The 15,306-nt window shown below is 42.6% G+C and overlaps 1 protein-coding gene across 1 annotated transcript in view; it reads right to left on the reverse strand.

The window, feature by feature from the left end:
• SMAD5 (SMAD family member 5) overlaps positions 1-8,527 on the reverse strand; it is a 62,646-nt gene extending 54,119 nt beyond the window's left edge. The window contains exon 1 of the mRNA XM_010844478.1: positions 8,348-8,527. The gene's annotated coding sequence lies outside the window, so the exon portion shown is untranslated. The remainder of the gene's footprint in view (positions 1-8,347) is intronic.
• Between the last annotated feature and the right edge of the window lie 6,779 nt (positions 8,528-15,306).

Below are 15,306 nucleotides of genomic sequence, written 5' to 3' on the forward strand. Positions count from 1 at the left end.
CTGCATAGGAACCTGGAATGTTAAGTCCATGAATCAAGGCAAATTGGAAGTGGTCAAACAGGAGATGGCAAGAGTGAACATCGACATTCTAGGAATCAGAGAACTAAAATGGACTGGAATGGGTGAATTTAACTCAGATGATGATTATATCTACTACTGTGGGCAGGAATCCCTTAGAAGAAATGGAGTAGCCATCATGGTCAACAAAAGAGTCAGAAATGCAGTACTTGGATGCAATCTCAAAAAACGACAGAACGATCTCTGTTTGTTTCCAAGGCACTCATCTCATGTGCTAGCCAAGTAATGCTCAAAATACTCCAAGCCAGGCTTCAGCAGTATGTGAACTGTGAACTTTCAGATGTTCAAGCTGGATTTAAAAAAGGCAGAGGAACCAGAGATCAAATTGCCAACATCTGCTGGATCATTGAAAAAGCAAGAGCGTTCCAGAAAAACATCTATTTCTGCTTTATTGACTACACCAAAGCCTTTGACTGTGTGGATGACAACAAATTGTGGAAAATTCTTCAAGAAATGGGAATACCAGACCACCTGACCTGCCTCCTGAGAAATCTGTATGCAGGTCAAGAAGCAACAGTTACAACTGGACATGGAACAACAGACTGGTTCCAAATCGGGAAAGGAGTATATCAAGACTGTATACTGTCACCCTGCTTATTTAACTTATACACAGCGTACATCATATGAAATGCCAGGCTGGATGAAGCACAAGCTGAAATCAAGATTGCTGGGAGAAATATCGACAACCTCAGATATGTGCTTGACACCACCCTTATGACAGAAATTGAAGAGGAACAAAAAAGCCTCTTGATGAAAGTGAAAGAGGAGAGTGAACAAGTTGGCTTAAAACCCAACATTCATAAAACTAAGATCATGGCATCTGGTCCCATCACTTCATGCAAATAGATGGGGAAACCATGGAAACAGTGAGTTTATTTTCTTGGGCTCCAAAATCACTGCAGATGGTGACTGCAGCAGTGAAATTAGAAGACACTTGCTCCCTGGAAGAAAAGCTATGACCAACCTAGACAGCATATTAAAAAGCAGAGGCATTACTTTGCCAAGAAAAGTCCGTCTAGTCAAAGCTATAGTTTTTCCAGTAGTCATGTATGGATGTGAGAGTTGGACAATAAAGAAAGCTGAACACCAAAGAATTGATGCTTTTGAACTGTGGTGTTGGAGTAGGCTCTTGAGAGTCCCTTGGACTGCAAGGAGATCCAACCAGTCCATCCTAAAGGAAAACAGTCCTGAATATTCATTGGAAGGACTGATGCTGAAGCTTCAATACTCTGGCCATCTGATGCGAAAAACTAACTCACTGGAAAAGACCCTGATGTTTCGAAAGACTGATGGTGGGAGGAGAAGGGGGCAACAGAGGATGAAATGATTGGATGGCATCACTGACTCAATGGACATGAGTTTCAGTAAGCTCCGGGAGTTGGTAATGGACAGGGAAGCCTGGCGTGCTGCAGTTCATGGGGTCACAAAGAGTCGGACACGACTGAGTGACTGAACTGAACAGTATAGGCGCTGAGAATATAGAAGTGAATAAAAGTGGACCAAAATCCTTGTCTTCATAAAGCCTGCATTCCAGTGGAGGGAGACAGATAAAGTACAATAAACGAATGATACAGGATAGCTGTAAGGTGAAAACTGCTATGGAGAAAAATAAAACAGTGGAAGGTGGATCAGGAGTGCTATGAAAGAGGTGTAATTTTAAACAGGGTGGCTGGGCTGAGCCTCACTGAGAAGGCACCAAAGAGTGAGCCAGGCAGGGAAAACTAGTACAAGCGAAGGCAACACGCAATGTGCAAATCCCAAAGTGGGAGCATGTCTGGCACATTCAAGTAACCACAAGACCACGAACCCTGACAATAAGCACATAAGAAAGGGAAAACAGGAATGGAGTCAAACAGGTAAGAGAGCCATGCAGTAATATAAGTGCTTTTGGCCTTTACTATAAGTGAAATGTAGACCCATTTAAGAGCTCTGAGTGAAGATATGACATTTTCAGACTTACGTTATTAAACAATCACTCTGGGCCACATGTTCAGAATGGGGAGGGGGTGGGGATGGAGGCAGCAAGGGTAGAAAGCAGGGAGACCGAGATCAGTTCAGTGCTGCAGCAATTTAAGTAAGAGATGATGGTGGCTCAGACCAGGATGACTGCAGCATGGTGGTGAGAAGCAGACAGTTTCACATGTTTGGGAGACAAAAGGTTTCCTGGTGGAAGAGATAAGGGGAATGTGAGAATGGAGGAGTCAAAAATGACTCCAAGGTGTCAACCTGGGCTACCAGAATGGGATTGATTTAGGGGAGGCTGATAGGGAAGCTAAAGGATGATTTTACATAAAATGAATGTGTGAAGAAAATGTTGTTAAACTTAACCAGGTTTCCATTCAAATGAATTGTTATTAATGTCAAGAAACCAAGTCTTGTTCTTACTTCAAGTTACCTGAGTAGAACCTCCTGACCTGCCATAAACACATACACACAAACCCCCCTCAATAGTCTCCCTGAGATAGACAGACTTTTAGACACACACTGCTCAGCCCCAGATTCAAAGGAAAATTAAAAAAAAAACAGCTCCTTCACCTTCTGGTCCAACATCTCTCTGATTGCTTCAATCCAAAATAAAAGGCAAACAAACCAATTCAAAAATTTCACCCAACACCGTTAGCCAAAAGGAAATCTCCTGACCACATTAACCCTTGCAAATGTGCATATGGGTCAAAGCCACCATCACTTCAACCAAACCGATACAGAAGAATTACAGATGGGGGTTTTAAAGAAACAAATCCTTCATAACCATTCCACAAAATTCAGATTCATTGACATCAGGGCCCTACCTCCCAGGTTCTGCAGTAGGTTTGAGAACCAAGGCCCTTAGAATCATCCACAATGGGAGAAAGTCACTTGCTTATACACATTCAGAGGTAACTTTTTTGTGGTTGGTGGGGGTATAGCTTTACAAGTGTCTTACCCCTGTGGTTCTAACATCTTTAGTCACCAAGTATTAGCAAAAGTAGACATCCGTCACCACAACTATCAAACCAATCCTAGACCTAGGTATATAATCACTATAAAATGTTTAAGCCACATCCATGACTGCAAGCAGGTAAGAGAAAGAAACCAAGAACAAACTGGCCCCACAGCTCTCCTAGATTAAGAAAACCTATTCTTTACTAGATCATCTAGAAAGAAGAGGAAATACAGTCACATGAGCACCAAAATCATTTTCCTAGAGAAACACTTAAATCATCACTTTTCCCAATTACGGTTCCCAAATTTCCAAAGATATCCAAAGTTCTCACAGTGATTTCAAAGCCACTCAGGAGCTGAGCAGCTGCCAGCTGACCCTTCTCACAGCACAGAACTCTCACCCAGGCTCTCTCTGTGCCCATACAAGTCTTTTTTTATCTCCCACATCCAGACTTTTGTTTCCCAGTTTTTAATCACTCTTTAAACCTCACCTGCTTCTCTAAGTCCTCTAATTAAGCAGAGCCTGATCTAGATGTATCACTCACCCCCACAGAGCCTGCAAGATTTCTGACATTGCTACCAGATGTGTCTGAGAATACCTGCATAGGCTTGTAGGCACAGGAATAGACACAGAGCTGGTCAATCTTTACAGCGCTTTCCTTTAAATTATAAAATCACCAAGAGCAGATACCCAATCAGTATGTTACAAAATGTCTCTCTGGAGTACAAAGTGCTAACTTGTGTACACAACATATACTTCAAATCTTTATGAAGACACTTTCCAGATAAGCTCATCTACTCACTTGAGTGGGCAGAAAGATGTGAAGAAGGTAAAGAAAATGAAAGACTAGCTTTGAAAAAGTTCTGCAGTGCCCCTCTTTTCCTAGAAACACACAAACCAGAATAACTAGATCTCAAGTTATAGTCTACCAGATAGCATGCCAAGCAGATCCTAACATATCATGAAAACAGAAGTGACCAAAACAAAGCTTGCCTTGAAAAAGTACCAGCCATATTCTGAGACCACAGTTAAATTTTAAAAGTTTAAGACTGTTTATAGGACTCCAGCTGCTATGTTCAAAGAAAAGTAGGAAGGTGATACCAGTCTTTTTCTTACTATTAATATTATTTTCAATAATAACAAAACAATATATATGGACATCAAAAAGGAAAAATCCAGTTAAACCTCACAACAGATTAGGCCATTTTCAAATTTCCAGAGTATACCATTCTGTAATTTATATATATACACATTATAAGCAGAGACTGGTATACCAAAGAAATCAAAAGCAAATCCTATTTACAAAAGGCACTTTAACAACTGACTTCCAAAAACGAATTACAATTACAGTATCGCATGGAACCACCTAATAAAGAAAACTTTCTTCTAAAATATTTTCACAACCAAGTTAGAAATACAATAAAAGCAGAAAGAAAAGTCACTGATACCACTTCTCTAATAGAAAAAGGCCAAATATCTCCCCACCTAGGTGCCCAGGGCAAAAAAGTATCAAAACTGCAGAGTGAAGACCTAGCTGATTATTTACGAAAAAATAGTAACTGTGTAATTACCCCATCTTTTCTAAGCTGTCACACACTGAAAGATGTTAGAACATGAGACTGAAAAACTAGTTGGTCCTAACAACAATCTTGGAGAAGGAAATGGCAACCCACTCCAGTGTTCTTGCCTGGAGAATCCCAGGGACGGGGGAACCTGGTGGGCTGCCGTCTACGGGGTCACAAAGAGTCAGACACGACTGAAGCGACCTAGCAGCAGCAACAACAATCTAGCTTTTAACAATTTTTAAAAAAGAATTTTATATTTTAACCTTCCAAGTAGTAAATGTACCTCTAAGATTCAGAGTTCTAGGTAATGGCAATGTATTGGATAAGCCAGCACTGAGAGTTTCAATTACTATTGTTCTATTAATTTTGGAAGCAGAAAATCAAAGTGTAAAAAGACATGGGCAGGCTTTGTGAGGACGTTCATCATCATCTTTGGTGGGGAAAACATTCTACCTCTGTGCAGTCTTCTTGGGTCCTACTCCCAAATAATCTTTTCTCCAAAATATCCAGACTGGTAGAAATAAGAATCATCCTTCAGGCTTTTATAAGACTGTCCCTTATAAAAGGAAATCTTCTCCATTGTCTTTGACCTTATTAGTATACCAGCAAACCCATAGGATCTAAGGGAGCTGTAACATTTGAAGAAATAAACTATTCAGTTTCTTCTTTGGGCTAGTATGAAGCACACGAACAGACTAGGAATACAGTCACTCTAGAAATAACGAGAACAGGGAAAACTGATAATCAGGGGAATAAAGGCAGCTATACCCTAAAGAGTTCTCAAGTCAGCTAAGTCAACATATACATCTGGTAATAATAAACACTGATAAGTCAAACAAAAAGGGTTTTCTTATTCAGACTCTACATACTACTGGTAACATTAAATTTTACATAAAAACACTAAAACAATATGTATTAAATAGATTTTTATAAATAGTATTTCAAGTTACCAAGAAATTTTTAGAAGTTTTATATTTTACTACCTAGTCTTCAAAAGATAAGAAGCTGGTAGCTTTGATTTGACCAAGTTACAAATCTCTTTCCAGAAGTAAGAGAAAACATACTGCCTCGTTTAACGCAAGGCACAAAAAAGATCATCACTGCAAATCATAATGTTTGGGTTCATGATGAAAACAGGAAACAGGCAGGCTACCCAGGTATAATGATGGTTATAGTCTAATGTGCTTCAGGCTCAGCCAAGAATTAAAACCCAGTGAAGAGGGTAAGCAGAATTTACTTGCCTCTACCTTGATACAGAAGGCAACTTTTAATAATACTCCCAGCAACATGTTACATAACCAGTAAACAATCTGATTCAAACCTCATTAGTAACAACATTCTGCCACTGTCTCCCACTGAAATTAAAACTGACTTTGCCAGAGGGGAAAGAAATGTAGCACGTACCAATCTACCCATTTTTGTGGCGCCTAACCCTGTGAACCAGACAAGTAGATAATTCCACCAAATCTGCACAGAACCTACAAAAATATTTTACTCTTTTCCTTTCCAGTTCACTGTTCTCTTAACTATATCATTGGATGCATTTAAAATCTAAGAAGAAAGTCAGCTGGGAAGGTTCATCTAACTTTTATAGTCTATGATCTGAAAAATGGAGGCATAAATGACAGATGGATTTTATTAACAAAAATAAATAGGTACAGTTTATGTGATAAAAGCAGCTATGTGAAAGGAAAGGCACACTGAGGGAGCAGCAAGGTAGAGAGAGGGAAGAAAGGAGGCTGCTACAGAGACAATCATGCAAAAGTTAAATTTAAAAAATCTAAACGTAATCAACACAACTCTCATGAAAGTTACACTTTAAACTTGTTTCTTAAGTATTTCTGTAATCTTGGATTCATCTTAGAGGGGGGTAAAAGTTACCAAAGTACCAATAAGAGGAAGAATATAAAATAATTGGTTTAGATCTATATGTGTACATGTGTTAGTTGAACATACAGTCATGTCCAACTCTTTGCAAACCCATGGACTGTATAGCCCACCAGATTCCTCTGTCCATGGAATTCTCCAGGCAAGAATACTGGAGTGTGTAGCCATTCCCTTCTCCAGGAGATCTTCCTGACCCAGAGATCGAACCCGGGTCTCCCACATTGCAGGCAGATTCTTTACCATCTGAGCCACCTGGGAAGCCCTTAAAACTATTAAAAAAAAAAAAAAAAACTCCTTATTTGGAACACACTCATAAAAGTATTCAGATCCATAATGTTCACATTGTCTCTAGCTTTTGTCTTCCACAACACTGGCACCTAGGAACAATTTTAAACTGCTTGGCAAGTTACTAATTTATTGAGACTAAGGTTTTCAACCCTTTAGCTTTCAAATTAAAGTTTAAAAACTAATTCACTGCGGGCAATATGGGTGCTCTACCTTAAGGAAATTTAACTACCCAAGTTTAGAAACAGAATTTTCGAAAGAATTTGAAAACAGCAACTTCAGTATCCCTTCCTCTCAATTTCTGTGAGGCCAAGCCACAACCTCCCACCTATCCAGTCTTTTTGCTAAATAAGAACACTTTGGGGGGGTACTAGGCAACGGGCATGATGTGACAAACCCGACCAAACTTCAAAACTTTTTCCACAGAAAGATAAGGTAAACAAGATACACTTAGCACCACACCCATATAAACGCACGGGCAGCCAGGAATGCTTTCCCCCCTGTCTCTCTCTAGACCTCCAGCTGGTCAGGAAACAATGTCTCTACAATCAAGATAGAGATCTGGCCCAGGGTGTTCAGGCATTCCTCACCTCTGGGCTGGCCTACAGCTCCACTCTCCAATGCCATCCAAACCAGAATTGGAACATTTTGTTAGGAAGTGGGCGAACGTCCAAATACCCGACTATCCTCGCCCCAGTTCTTTTTTGCAACCAAAATCTGTTTTGGCTACTGAGCATGCTCCGACTTAAGACAGGCGCCACATGGGAGTTTTCAAAGCTTAGGCTCCAAACTCCACGTAATAACAGCAGCTGAAAGGGGAAGAGAGGAAAGAGGGAGAGCATGGGGAGGGGGCAGACGGAATATGAATCTGAGCCCTGACACTAGAGTGAAAGACCCCAGCAGGGGTTGAATATGATGAAGGCAAACAGATACTGCTTGTCGTTATCCTTGCAGCAAAAGTTTACACAAAGTAGAAGAAATCTTTGCAATGATGGAAACTGGCATGGCAAGTGGCAGAAACCGGGTCTAACTACCAGCTGAGTGCAGCAGCAGGTCACAACTGCCCGGGGTGTAATTCCCACCGATAAGAGTGGATCTTTATCTTTGAAACACAAAGCGACGGCGGCGGCACGGATTCATCAAGCCACTGGACGGTTTTGCAATGTAGCCGACCAAGCTGCTCGGCCGAGCTCGGCAGTCCCACCAGGGGTGTGTGTTGAGGGTGGCGCTCGCATAAGGGAGGGCAAACCGCTCCCCCGGACAGAAGTGGGGCCGGGGATCCCCGCGAGGGCGTCCTGAACGCCTCCCGCCACAGTCCGGGTGGTAACGGCGGAGCCCGGACGAGGGCCAGCGTTGGCCCCGCCTCGGGACGCCCCCGGGGCAGGCAAGGCCTCCGCAGCCGGACGGGCCGCACCATCGCCGCCCGCCTGGACCCCGGCAGGCCGGGTCTCGGCCTACCTCCCGCCCCGCAGGCCCGGGTGATTTCCGCTCCGCCCGCCCCCGCCTCGGCCCGAGTCCGGCCGCTAGGGCAGAACCGCGTCCGGGCAAAGCCTGCAGCCCACGGTCCCACTCACTGGCCCGCCCGTCCCGGGGCCCCACATTCACTCACGAGCCGGCGGCGCGCGCTCTCCCGGCGCCGTCGCTGCGCTTCTCCTCAGCGCAACTTTATTAGCAGCTCGGCAGCGGGACACGCGCACGGCGCCCGCTCGTCCAGGACCCGGATGAAGGAGGGAAGGAGCCGGGGAGGACGCCGCGGGGTCGGCGCATGCGCGCAAGCGGCCGAGTGACCGCTGCGGGACAGACCGAGGAAAGGGCCGACTGGCTCCCGCGGCTGGAGGAAGCCTCCGCGCTTGGCTTGGCGCCCGCAAACTCCAGCTTCCGATCTGCCAGAGTCATCTCGCGTCCATGGCCGGGCCCAGGACTGGCAGTCGGCTAGTTCCCACCGCCACGATAGCCACTGGAAGTCTCCACTAGCCAAATCAACCCACATTATAATAAAATAAAACAATTGTTTTCGACATGGACAGTTGGCGATTTTCCCAGTCCTGTATGAAGTGTAAATAAAAATATCGTCGGATATAACTTTGCTACTGTTAATGATTTGTAATATAAATCTGAGAATCTGTGTCAATACATAGATTTCCTTGGTGGCTCAGACGGTAAAGCGTCTGTCTACAATCTGAGAGACCTGGCTTCGATCCCTGGGTTGGGAAGATTCCCTGGAGGAGGAAATGGCAACCCCACTCCAGTACTCTTGCCTTGAAAATCCCATGGATGGAGGAGCTTGGTGCAGGCTACTATCCATGGGGTCGCAAAGAGTCGGGCACGACTGGGCGACTTCACTTCACCTCACCATCTAGGGCATGCAATTTGGAGAGTACTAGTGAAGAAAAACTTTTAAATAATTTTGTTTTTATTTTAAAAGTTCAATGCTGACTTTCCAATAGTCTGGTATAGGTTTGTTTTTAAAAATAAATTAACCTAAATGAAAATCAAAATTGGAGTCATTTTCAAATCCTCTCTCTCATTCTCTAAACCAAACCATCATGAAATCTTACTAACACTACCTTCAAATACATCCCAGATCTGACCAGCATTGGTGCCCTGAGCCAGGGTCATCTCACCTGAATTTAAATGGGAAGCAGCTCTTTTGCTCCAGGCTTTTTCCACAGGGAAGAGGCATGGTGAATGTTGTCCAAGTCTCTGCATTAAGGATAGTCATCTCAAATGTGGACAGAGGCCTGGTGAGGGAATGTAGTGGGCCTGGGTGCAGAACCAGAGAGAGCCTCCTCTGTTCAAAGGGGGCAGCTGCTATTTCACTCTAGCCAACTGTCACCGTGGGGAAATGTGGAAATAAGGACCCAGTTTTGGGAGATCTGATTTTTCAAAAACAGCTGGAAATCTGGACTTCAATACAAAATCTCATTTTTATGTATGTAGCAACTTTTTTTTCATTCTTTCTTTTTTCTTTCTTAGACATTCAGGACTCCAACCCTGTACAAGCCAAGTAAAACAAATCCGTGGTCCTGATTCAGCCTGCTGGCCATCAGTTTGTAATCTCAGGTCTATGTCTTAAAACTCTTTACTACATCATAAAGTTTGTGAAAGTAAAGTCTGTGTACTTTAACTCTTTGTCACACTCACTGATTATTTGCTGTTAATTCAGAAGTTTCCAGCCCTTGGAAAGCACATATTTCTGGAGCCTGCATGGCTTTACAACTCCCAAAAGTGCCCATAACCCTGCCTTGGAGGATCTTTTTTTAAAATTTCCCCAGAACTAATGTTTGCAGAGAGGTTTGTTGAACATTATAAGACATAAAAATGTGGTTTAAATATTTTGTACACTTCAGCCACTCCTCCCTTCAAACAGGCAGTAAAATCCTTCCCAAAACAAACTGTTTGCTGTCTTGTAGTCACTGCACATATGTAAAGAACAATTTGTGATTACAGGATTCCTTTCACAATCTCAGGTTAATCTCAAAGCCAACAGTTTTGCTTCCTGATCTGTGTGTCCAAATACTGATTAAATCAACCAGAGACTCAAACTTCTCCAAATTGCTGTGTAGGCTCAGCTTAGGTCTTAAATAGAAAGAGATATTAACATAGAATACAGGAAGAGAAACTCCTCCCAAAGGACAAGACAGCACTCAGCATTCAAAGGGTATAAAAAAATCAGATCATTAAAGATCTATATAGTCAAAAAGACTATCAGATGGCAAATGAACAGGCCTGTCAGAGCCATAGGAAAGGAATAGGAAGTCCCTGTTTTGGGGACAGGGACTAAAAGCAAATGTAGAACAGGACAACCTGAACCGATAGAATAGTTGGTGGGGCATCAAAAGAGACAAACTGCCTTTTCAGTTTAGCGTTCACCTGACCAGAAAGGTCAAACTGAAGCAGCTTCAAAATTCAATTTTGTGTTACTTATAGAGAAGCTTAATACTGGAAAACTCACACAAGTGCTTCTCAAGCAGGGGTGCCAAAGACCCCAAGGGAACATTTAACAATATTTGAAAAGAATCTCGGTTGTCACATCTAGGAAGGTGGTGCTGGTGACATCTACTCTGTAGTGGCCAGGGATCTAAACACTCTTATGATACGCAGGACAGTTTTCTTCTACCAAGACTTATCCGGCCCAGGACTTCCCTGATGGTCCAGTGGTTAAAATCCACCTGCCAATGCAGGGGGCACGGGTTCAATCCCTGGTCCCAAAACTAAGATCCCACATGCCACAAAGCAACTAAGCCTGTGGGACACAACGACAGAGCCAGCGTGCTGGAGCCCACGGGCCCCAACTACTGACCCACGTACCACAACTGCTGAAGCTTGTGCTCCAATGAGAGAAGCTAGCACAGTGAGAACCCGAGCACTACAGCAAAGAGTAGCCTCAGCCCACCGCAGTTAGAGAAAGAAACACACACAGCGACGAAGACAGAGCAGCCAGAAGGAAAGAAAGCAAGCAAGAGAGAATTATCTAGCCCCAAATATCAATCATGCTGAAGTTCACAACCCTGATTTAAGCCCCAGTTTCCTTCTAGTTCTGTTGATGCTTAGGGAGAAAATGAGCCCTTTCTTTGAACTTTTCCAATAACTATGTTAATTATTCATTTGATGTAAAGAACCAGCTTAAATATTTGGTCAGTGACATACTCACACCCTGAATTTTATAAGGAGGTAATTTTTAGGAAATGTGAGAGCATATATGAAACAAGAAGAACTGGAATACTTAACTTAGTCTTTCCATATTTTTAAATATATGGTAATTGAGGCAAATTGGGTTTGGTTTCAATATATTTAATATATGTCTCAATTTGACCCTTTGCTGTAGCTCAGAAGATTCTCCCTAAATGACCAGTGGACCTCCAGTAGAATCGGAAGAATGTGGTGATGTTCCAAAGAGTTGCCCAGTGTAGAGGGATCAATGAATGACATCACAGAAATCCATAAAGGGATCTGGTAGCCACCTCAGAGACATCTCACTTTCTCACACAGCCATGTCAAGTGGACATCAAAGGAAGAAATGTCTAAGTTTGTGTGACCCCTCTCGACAATGTCTGGGAAACAATAAACCTGTCTTTCCAAGTTCTGAAAATTGTATGCTCTTCAATGGACAAATTAGCCCTACCCTCCATCCTTAATATTGGAAGCAATGCAGAAGGCAGAGCTAAACTGAGAAAAGTGCTGAGAAGAGTGAAGTTCTAAAGAAATGTTGTGCAAAGACATACCCCAAGATCCCACAGAGAGAAAAACATCATGTTACAATTTTCAAAAGAAACTTCACGTTAGTGTTTAACAGAGCAAGCCAAGGTTCTGTGCCAACCAGAGAATACACTAAAGTGACTTTACCCAATACTTGAAAGGATTTTTTTTCCAGTAAAATTTGAGTATTCTTGTGTGAAATGAGCCCTTAATATTCCACAGACCCTTTACTATCACAACACAAAATTGAGAATCAATACAAAATGTACTGAAAAAAGGAAAAGGAAAGTAAAAGAGTAATAGCTGCCTCTGCTGGAAGCACAGGAATCTTGCTGCCAGAGACTTTTAAGCTTCAGGAATGGATATCAGAGACTCCATGAGCCCCGTGGAATGAATATGCACGTTTCTGTGTAGAAAATTCTATACAAATCTTCTGCAGCAAAGGTCTGTAGCTTTCATCAGATTCTCAAAAGGTTTCCTGATCTCCAAATGTTTGCAGATGCCTAAAGCAGTGGTTATTTTATGTGTGGTGTAAATTTAATGTGTCCATTTTAAGTTATCTTTTCTTCTTCTCTTTTTTCAGAGCAACATAATTGGGAGATTCCTCTCCAGGGAAGGCTGCTTCATGCAGAGAGTAGAAACCAGGCTTGCCTGTCTCCAGCCATCTGCTACATTAAAGAAGGCCTCCTATGGCTGGAATCCAAAACACGAAATTAAAAGGGTTGCCTGCACCCAGAGTCATAAAACAAAGAGGCTTTCTAAAGTGAGGCTTGGAGTGAACACTCATTTCTTCCTGACTTAAACAGCATCTGTTCCTCTTGACGGCAAACGCCCTCTGAGTTAACTCAACTGACCTCCCCGGTTCTACAGTCTCAGTTTTCATCCTCAGACACATAGTCTCAGATGAGCCAAACCACATGTGCACTCGGCCACAAATCCAGAGCAGCAGGTGAAAATCTGGAAGTGTTATGGTACCGCGGAGATGGGAAGGAGACAGAAACTTCTCCTTCTCCCAAATGCTCTTTAACTGGACAAAATCATAGTAGTGACAACTCTGAAGCTAACCCTATGTTCCTGGTTTGAACACAGACTGTCTTGCTTACTATGAGTGTGACCTCGCGCAAGTTTCTTAGCCAGTCTGTACCTCAGTCTCAGCGTCTGTAAAATGCAGATAACAGCGATATCAACTTATAGAGTTATTATTATTTGGATTAAATGAACAGATACTTGTTAGGCTCTTAGGACAGTGCCTGACACATGTTGTTGTTTTTATTGTTTAGTCAGTGAGTCTTGTCTGACTTGCACCCTCATGGACTGCAGCCCACCAGCTTCCTCTGTCCATGGGATTTCCCTGGCAAGAATACTGGAGTGGGTTGCCATTTCCCTTTCCAGGGGATCTTCCGACCCAGGGATAAAACTCGTGTCTTCCTGCATTGGCAAGTGGATTCTTTAGCACTGAGCTACCAAGGAAGCCCCCTGTTTGGACGGAGTAGTCAGGATTAAATCAAGTCATCCTTCCACAATCTAGCATCAAGATTCATCAGTTCTACCTTCAAACCATACTTTAAATCTATCCACTTCTCTCCACATCTTCCATCCACTGATAGTCAGGTTTAATCCCAGTCCAGGTCACTATCATTACTCACCTGGACTATTGGCTGCTTCTACTCAGCCTTGCTCCAGTCCCTTGATCGCCCAACAGATACTACACGCTGAAAATGTAAATGTTGAGGTTATGGTAACTCTCAAAGTAAAGCTCTTCAAGGCCATCCCATTGCTTTTAGAATAAACTCCAGACCCTCTACCATGGCACCTCCCCAAGTGATAAGGTCCCTGCCATCACCAACACTCTCACACGAACCTTGCCCACACAGAACCTTCTTTCTGTTCTTCACATGTCACAAGCTACTCTCCAACTTGGAGCTTTATGGCTGTGCTGTCTTCTCCTTGTGCTCACCTTCCACCTTGGTAACTTCTGAAACACCCTGCCCACCACTCCTCATCTGTCTCACTCCTTCTCTCCAACCTGAGTCTCAGCTTAAAGGTCCCTTCCTTACAAAAACTTTCTCTGCCACTTCACTCCACCTGCCCCTCCATCCCAGTGTACATACACTTCCAGAGCATCCAGCTCTTTCCCTCATGGGTCTCTCTTCTCACATGTCATGACTTGATCAAAGTTTATGTTCTCCACTGGAATTAAGCTCCTCTTCACAACTGAATCCTCAACACTTACGTCAGGCCTGGAGTGCCCTAAACCCTCAATAAACAGTCACTGGATTTTCTGCTTCAAGTTCAGCTTTATGTTTGATCCTAGTAAAATCACTTTGCTTGCACTTAATTTTTTAAAATTTCCTACTCAAATTTTAATATGTAACAGGTGTCACTCCCCCACTACCCAAGCAAAAACTCAACCCTTGGATTTAGGATTCATTCATTCACTTATTCATTCAGCTTAAATCTTGCTGTAGTACCTACCGTGCCTCCGGCACTGGGCCAAGAACTCAGAATACTAAGGTGGAGTGGTATTTTCTCTGTCCTGGTGAAGCTCAGTCTCCAGGGCGAATGTTTGCTGGTCTTCTGTCTTCAATTTACTTGAACATTTGATGGAAAATCAGAAGCCAGAAAATAAAATCTGTCATTTCAAAGCCATAAGCCCAAGCATTTACAATGGAAGAGATTTTTCATACCTTTGAGGATCTCTTGAGGGACGACCCAGAGGGATGGTATGGGGAGGGAGGAGGGAGGAGGGTTCAGGATGGGGAACACATGTATACCTGTGGCGGATTCATTTTGATATATGGCAAAACCAATGCAATATTGTAAAGTTAAAAACTAAAATAAAATTTAAAAAAAAAAGAAAAAAAGAAAGCTCACACATGTTATAGACCATTCATGTGTGAAAATGAAAAACAAAGACCCTTTTCTGAAATGGAGTTTTTAGTGCTAAGGGTTAAACTATGCAGTTTGATCATTTGAAAAGTTGTTACAGGCAGAGTTGCATCCCTCTAGACTACATATCCTGAAATATTTCATATGAATCTTTTTTAAAAAGAGCTTTATAGTTTTTAAAAATATTGCATGTGTACTAGAAAATTTCAAATTATACAGAAAAGGAATAAAAGAGTAAAAGTTACTTGAAATCACACATGTAGAAATAACCATGGTCAATAGGTCAATAAGTTGATGGAACATCTTTCCAGACATCACTTCATGCAACAATAAAAATAACATTGTTGCTGTTCAGTCACTAAGTCATATCTGACTCTTTTGCAACCCCAGGGACTATAGCCCGCCAGGCTCCTCTGTCTGTAGGATTTTCCAGGCAAGAATACTCAAGTGGGTTGCCATTTCCTTCTCCAGGGGATCTTC

The sequence above is a fragment of the Bison bison genome, unplaced genomic scaffold (genome assembly GCF_000754665.1).
Source record: "Bison bison bison isolate TAMUID 2011002044 unplaced genomic scaffold, Bison_UMD1.0 scf7180017864203, whole genome shotgun sequence".
Taxonomy (NCBI): Eukaryota; Metazoa; Chordata; class Mammalia; order Artiodactyla; family Bovidae; genus Bison; species Bison bison.